Source organism: Cyrtonyx montezumae, unplaced genomic scaffold, assembly GCF_038088225.1.
Source record: "Cyrtonyx montezumae isolate F1298 unplaced genomic scaffold, pur_monq_1.0 scaffold_22, whole genome shotgun sequence".
NCBI lineage: Eukaryota > Metazoa > Chordata > Aves > Galliformes > Odontophoridae > Cyrtonyx > Cyrtonyx montezumae.
Genome location: NW_027071959.1, coordinates 40001 through 46173, shown reverse-complemented (window position 1 = coordinate 46173; position 6173 = coordinate 40001).

The following is a 6173-nucleotide window of genomic DNA, read 5'->3' as shown; positions in this document are numbered from 1 at the left end:
TTCCGACGGAGTCGAGAGCTCCGCGGCGGCTTGGAGATGGCGCGGACGAGTGGCTTGCCGTCTCCGGCCAAGTGTGCCCGGAACCGGGCGAACCTCTCGCGCTTCCCGAACGGCGGCAGCGAGAAATCACAGCGCGTGTGTTTAAAAAACGCCGGCCACGTCTACCCGGCAACAGCCGTTCCGCGCTAACCCGAACGGCGGCGGCGAGAGCTCTCTGCCCGTGCTTCTCGGAAACGGCGGCCACGTCTACCCTGCTAAAGCCGTCTCGAACGTTTGCGTCCGGTGCTCGATGCCGGTGCCGCTTGGGAACGCCGGACCCGCGTTCCCGGCTACGGCCGTTGCGGTCGCTCGTCGCGAGCGGCGGCGCCGGCGGACGGAGGTGTCAGCCGGGGCGCCGCGCGGTCTCCGGCCACGTCTACCCGGTTCCGACGGAGCTGAGCGTTCCGAGGGGTCTAGAGGGCGCTGCCGTGGCGGCTTGCGTTTTGCGGCCACGTCTACCCGGTTCCGACGGAATCGGACGTGCCAAGCGGAGGCGCCTAGAGGGCGCAGCCGTGGCGGCTTGCGGTCTGCGGCCACGTCTACCCGGTTTCGACGGAGATGTGCGTTCCAAGCGGTGTTGCCTAGAGGGCGCTCCGGGGTCGTCGTGCAACGTCCGGCCACGTCTACCTCGCTCCGACGGAGTCGAGCGCTCCGAGCGGTGGCGCCTAGAGGGCGCTGCCGGGGCGGCTTGCGGCCTCCGACCACGTCTACCCGGTTTCGAGGGAGTTGGACGTGCCAAGCGGAGGCGCCTAGAGGGCGCTGCCGGGGCGGCTTGCGGTCTCCGGCCACGTCTACCCGGTTTCGACGGAGATGGGCGTACCAAGCGGTGTTGCCTAGAGGGCGCTACGTGGTTGTCGTGCAGTGTCCAGCCAGGTCTACCCGGCTCCGACGGTGTCGAGAGCTCCGCGGCGGCTTGGAGATGGCGCGGACGAGTGGCTTGCCGTCTCCGGTCAAGTTGTGCTAGGAACCGGGAGAACCTCTCGCGCTTCCCGAACGGTGGCGGCGAGAAATCACAGCGCGTGTGTTTAAAAAACGCCGGCCACGTCTACCCGGCTACAGCCGTTCCGCGCTAAACCGAACGGCGGCGGCGAAAGATCACCGCGCGTTTTAAAAAACGCCGGCCACGTCTACCCGGCAACAGCCGTTCCGCGCTAACCCGAACGGCGGCGGCGAGAGCTCTCTGCCCGTGCTTCTCGGAAACGGCGGCCACGTCTACCCTGCTAAAGCCGTCTCGAACGTTTGCGTCCGGTGCTCGATGCCGGTGCCGCTTGGGAACGCCGGACCCGCGTTCCCGGCTACGGCCGTTGCGGTCGCTCGTCGCGAGCGGCGGCGCCGGCGGACGGAGGTGTCAGCCGGGGCGCCGCGCGGTCTCCGGCCACGTCTACCCGGTTCCGACGGAGCTGAGCGTTCCGAGGGGTCTAGAGGGCGCTGCCGTGGCGGCTTGCGTTTTGCGGCCACGTCTACCCGGTTCCGACGGAGTCGGACGTGCCAAGCGGAGGCGCCTAGAGGGCGCAGCCGTGGCGGCTTGCGGTCTGCGGCCACGTCTACCCGGTTTCGACGGAATCGGACGTGCCAAGCGGAGGCGCCTAGAGGGCGCAGCCGTGGCGGCTTGCGGTCTGCGGCCACGTCTACCCGGTTTCGACGGAGATGTGCGTTCCAAGCGGTGTTGCCTAGAGGGCGCTCCGGGGTCGTCGTGCAACGTCCGGCCACGTCTACCTCGCTCCGACGGAGTCGAGCGCTCCGAGCGGTGGCGCCTAGAGGGCGCTGCCGGGGCGGCTTGCGGTTTCCGACCACGTCTACCCGGTTTCGAGGGAGTTGGACGTGCCAAGCGGAGGCGCCTAGAGGGCGCTGCCGGGGCGGCTTGCGGTCTCCGGCCACGTCTACCCGGTTTCGAGGGAGTGCGTAAAAAACGGGAGATGCCTAGAGGGCGCTACGTGGTTGTCGTGCAGTGTCCAGCCAGGTCTACCCGGCTCCGACGGTGTCGAGAGCTCCGCGGCGGCTTGGAGATGGCGCGGACGAGTGGCTTGCCGTCTCCGGTCAAGTTGTGCTAGGAACCGGGAGAACCTCTCGCGCTTCCCGAACGGTGGCGGCGAGAAATCACAGCGCGTGTGTTTAAAAAACGCCGGCCACGTCTACCCGGCTACAGCCGTTCCGCGCTAAACCGAACGGCGGCGGCGAAAGATCACCGCGCGTTTTAAAAAACGCCGGCCACGTCTACCCGGCAACAGCCGTTCCGCGCTAACCCGAACGGCGGCGGCGAGAGCTCTCTGCCCGTGCTTCTCGGAAACGGCGGCCACGTCTACCCTGCTAAAGCCGTCTCGAACGTTTGCGTCCGGTGCTCGATGCCGGTGCCGCTTGGGAACGCCGGACCCGCGTTCCCGGCTACGGCCGTTGCGGTCGCTCGTCGCGAGCGGCGGCGCCGGCGGACGGAGGTGTCAGCCGGGGCGCCGCGCGGTCTCCGGCCACGTCTACCCGGTTCCGACGGAGCTGAGCGTTCCGAGGGGTCTAGAGGGCGCTGCCGTGGCGGCTTGCGTTTTGCGGCCACGTCTACCCGGTTTCGACGGAGATGGGCGTACCAAGCGGTGTTGCCTAGAGGGCGCTCCGGGGTCGTCGTGCAACGTCCGGCCACGTCTACCCTGCTCCGATGGAGCTGAGCGCTCCGTGGAGGTGTCTAGGGGGCGGTATAGGTTTGCGGATTGCCGTCGCCTGCCACGTCTACCCGGTTCCGACGGAGTCGAGCGCTCCGCGGCGGCTTGGAGATGGCGCGGACGAGTGGCTTGCCGTCTCCGGCCAAGTGTGCCCGGAACCGGGCGAACCTCTCGCGCTTCCCGAACGGCGGCAGCGAGAAATCACAGCGCGTGTGTTTAAAAAACGCCGGCCACGTCTACCCGGCAACAGCCGTTCGGCGCTAACCCGAACGGCGGCGGCGAAAGATCACCGCGCGTTTTAAAAACGCCGGCCACGTCTACCCGGCAACAGCCGTTCCGCGCTAACCCGAACGGCGGCGGCGAGAGCTCTCTGCCCGTGCTTCTCGGAAACGGCGGCCACGTCTACCCTGCTAAAGCCGTCTCGAACGTTTGCGTCCGGTGCTCGATGCCGGTGCCGCTTGGGAACGCCGGACCCGCGTTCCCGGCTACGACCGTTGCTGTCGCTCGTCGCGAGCGGCGGCGCCGGCGGACGGAGGTGTCAGCCGGGGCGCCGCGCGGTCTCCGGCCACGTCTACCCGGTTCCGACGGAGCTGAGCGTTCCGAGGGGTCTAGAGGGCGCTGCCGTGGCGGCTTGCGTTTTGCGGCCACGTCTACCCGGTTCCGACGGAGTCGGACGTGCCAAGCGGAGGCGCCTAGAGGGCGCAGCCGTGGCGGCTTGCGGTCTGCGGCCACGTCTACCCGATTTCGATGGAATCGGACGTGCCAAGCGGAGGCGCCTAGAGGGCGCAGCCGTGGCGGCTTGCGGTCTGCGGCCACGTCTACCCGGTTTCGACGGAGATGTGCGTTCCAAGCGGTGTTGCCTAGAGGGCGCTCCGGGGTCGTCGTGCAACGTCCGGCCACGTCTACCTCGCTCCGACGGAGTCGAGCGCTCCGAGCGGTGGCGCCTAGAGGGCGCTGCCGGGGCGGCTTGCGGTTTCCGACCACGTCTACCCGGTTTCGAGGGAGTTGGACGTGCCAAGCGGAGGCGCCTAGAGGGCGCTGCCGGGGCGGCTTGCGGTCTCCGGCCACGTCTACCCGGTTTCGAGGGAGTGCGTAAAAAACGGGAGATGCCTAGAGGGCGCTACGTGGTTGTCGTGCAGTGTCCAGCCAGGTCTACCCGGCTCCGACGGTGTCGAGAGCTCCGCGGCGGCTTGGAGATGGCGCGGACGAGTGGCTTGCCGTCTCCGGTCAAGTTGTGCTAGGAACCGGGAGAACCTCTCGCGCTTCCCGAACGGTGGCGGCGAGAAATCACAGCGCGTGTGTTTAAAAAACGCCGGCCACGTCTACCCGGCTACAGCCGTTCCGCGCTAAACCGAACGGCGGCGGCGAAAGATCACCGCGCGTTTTAAAAAACGCCGGCCACGTCTACCCGGCAACAGCCGTTCCGCGCTAACCCGAACGGCGGCGGCGAGAGCTCTCTGCCCGTGCTTCTCGGAAACGGCGGCCACGTCTACCCTGCTAAAGCCGTCTCGAACGTTTGCGTCCGGTGCTCGATGCCGGTGCCGCTTGGGAACGCCGGACCCGCGTTCCCGGCTACGGCCGTTGCGGTCGCTCGTCGCGAGCGGCGGCGCCGGCGGACGGAGGTGTCAGCCGGGGCGCCGCGCGGTCTCCGGCCACGTCTACCCGGTTCCGACGGAGCTGAGCGTTCCGAGGGGTCTAGAGGGCGCTGCCGTGGCGGCTTGCGTTTTGCGGCCACGTCTACCCGGTTTCGACGGAGATGGGCGTACCAAGCGGTGTTGCCTAGAGGGCGCTCCGGGGTCGTCGTGCAACGTCCGGCCACGTCTACCCTGCTCCGATGGAGCTGAGCGCTCCGTGGAGGTGTCTAGGGGGCGGTATAGGTTTGCGGATTGCCGTCGCCTGCCACGTCTACCCGGTTCCGACGGAGTCGAGCGCTCCGCGGCGGCTTGGAGATGGCGCGGACGAGTGGCTTGCCGTCTCCGGCCAAGTGTGCCCGGAACCGGGCGAACCTCTCGCGCTTCCCGAACGGCGGCAGCGAGAAATCACAGCGCGTGTGTTTAAAAAACGCCGGCCACGTCTACCCGGCAACAGCCGTTCGGCGCTAACCCGAACGGCGGCGGCGAAAGATCACCGCGCGTTTTAAAAACGCCGGCCACGTCTACCCGGCAACAGCCGTTCCGCGCTAACCCGAACGGCGGCGGCGAGAGCTCTCTGCCCGTGCTTCTCGGAAACGGCGGCCACGTCTACCCTGCTAAAGCCGTCTCGAACGTTTGCGTCCGGTGCTCGATGCCGGTGCCGCTTGGGAACGCCGGACCCGCGTTCCCGGCTACGACCGTTGCGGTCGCTCGTCGCGAGCGGCGGCGCCGGCGGACGGAGGTGTCAGCCGGGGCGCCGCGCGGTCTCCGGCCACGTCTACCCGGTTCCGACGGAGCTGAGCGTTCCGAGGGGTCTAGAGGGCGCTGCCGTGGCGGCTTGCGTTTTGCGGCCACGTCTACCCGGTTCCGACGGAGTCGGACGTGCCAAGCGGAGGCGCCTAGAGGGCGCAGCCGTGGCGGCATGCGGTCTGCGGCCACGTCTACCCGGTTTCGACGGAGATGGGCGTACCAAGCGGTGTTGCCTAGAGGGCGCTCCGGGGTCGTCGTGCAACGTCCGGCCACGTCTACCTCGCTCCGACGGAGTCGAGCGCTCCGAGGAGGCGCCTAGAGGGCGCTGCCGGGTCGGCTTGCCGTCTGCGGCTAGGTCTACCCGGCGTCAGGTTCTCTTGGTCTTCGCGGCCTGGGTGGGGGGGGTGGTGGCGCTGTTGCTCCGGAGGTCCCAGAGGCGTCGCTGTCGTTTTGTGCCTCCAGTTACGTCTAGGTAAAGCCCGGCTTGTGTCCGAGCAGGCGCCGGTAGTCGGCGCCCGAGTTGCGCGACTCTTTTTTCTGGATGCCTTTCCTGTCCGTCTATAGGAGAGAGTGCGTACTCTGCTCCGGAGACGGCGATGTGCGGGCGCTCACGGGCGAGTTTGGCCGGCTGGCGAGGAAGTTTGGCGGCGGCGGCGGTTTTCTCAAGCGCCGGTTCTTCGTTCGATCGGGTCCGGTGGTGTTGGTCGGTGTCACCCCTCCCCGTCCCCGCCGTTCCGAGAACTGAGGGTTGCGGCCACGAGCGAAAAAAAGCCGGAGAAGGCGACAGTGAGAAGGGATCGTAGCCGGCTCCCGCGGCACCAGGGCAAACGCTGGCGAGGAAACGAGCGGGCGAGAGAGAAAAAAAAAAAAAACAGAAGGGCACGGGCCGGTCCGCCGGCCCCTCGAATGCGCGCAGGGGGGAGTCCCCGGCGGCTACGAAAAGCGGTGGTGGTGGGTGTCCCAGGGCGCTCGGTGAAGAGCCGGGACCCCGAGCTCGTTGGTCGTGGTGGCGGCGCCTCGTTTTTTTTGCACCTCATCCTCACCCGCACGCAGGAGCCCATCTGATCCCCAGGCGCTCCTCGGGCACGTCGGAGAGGCTTCCCGG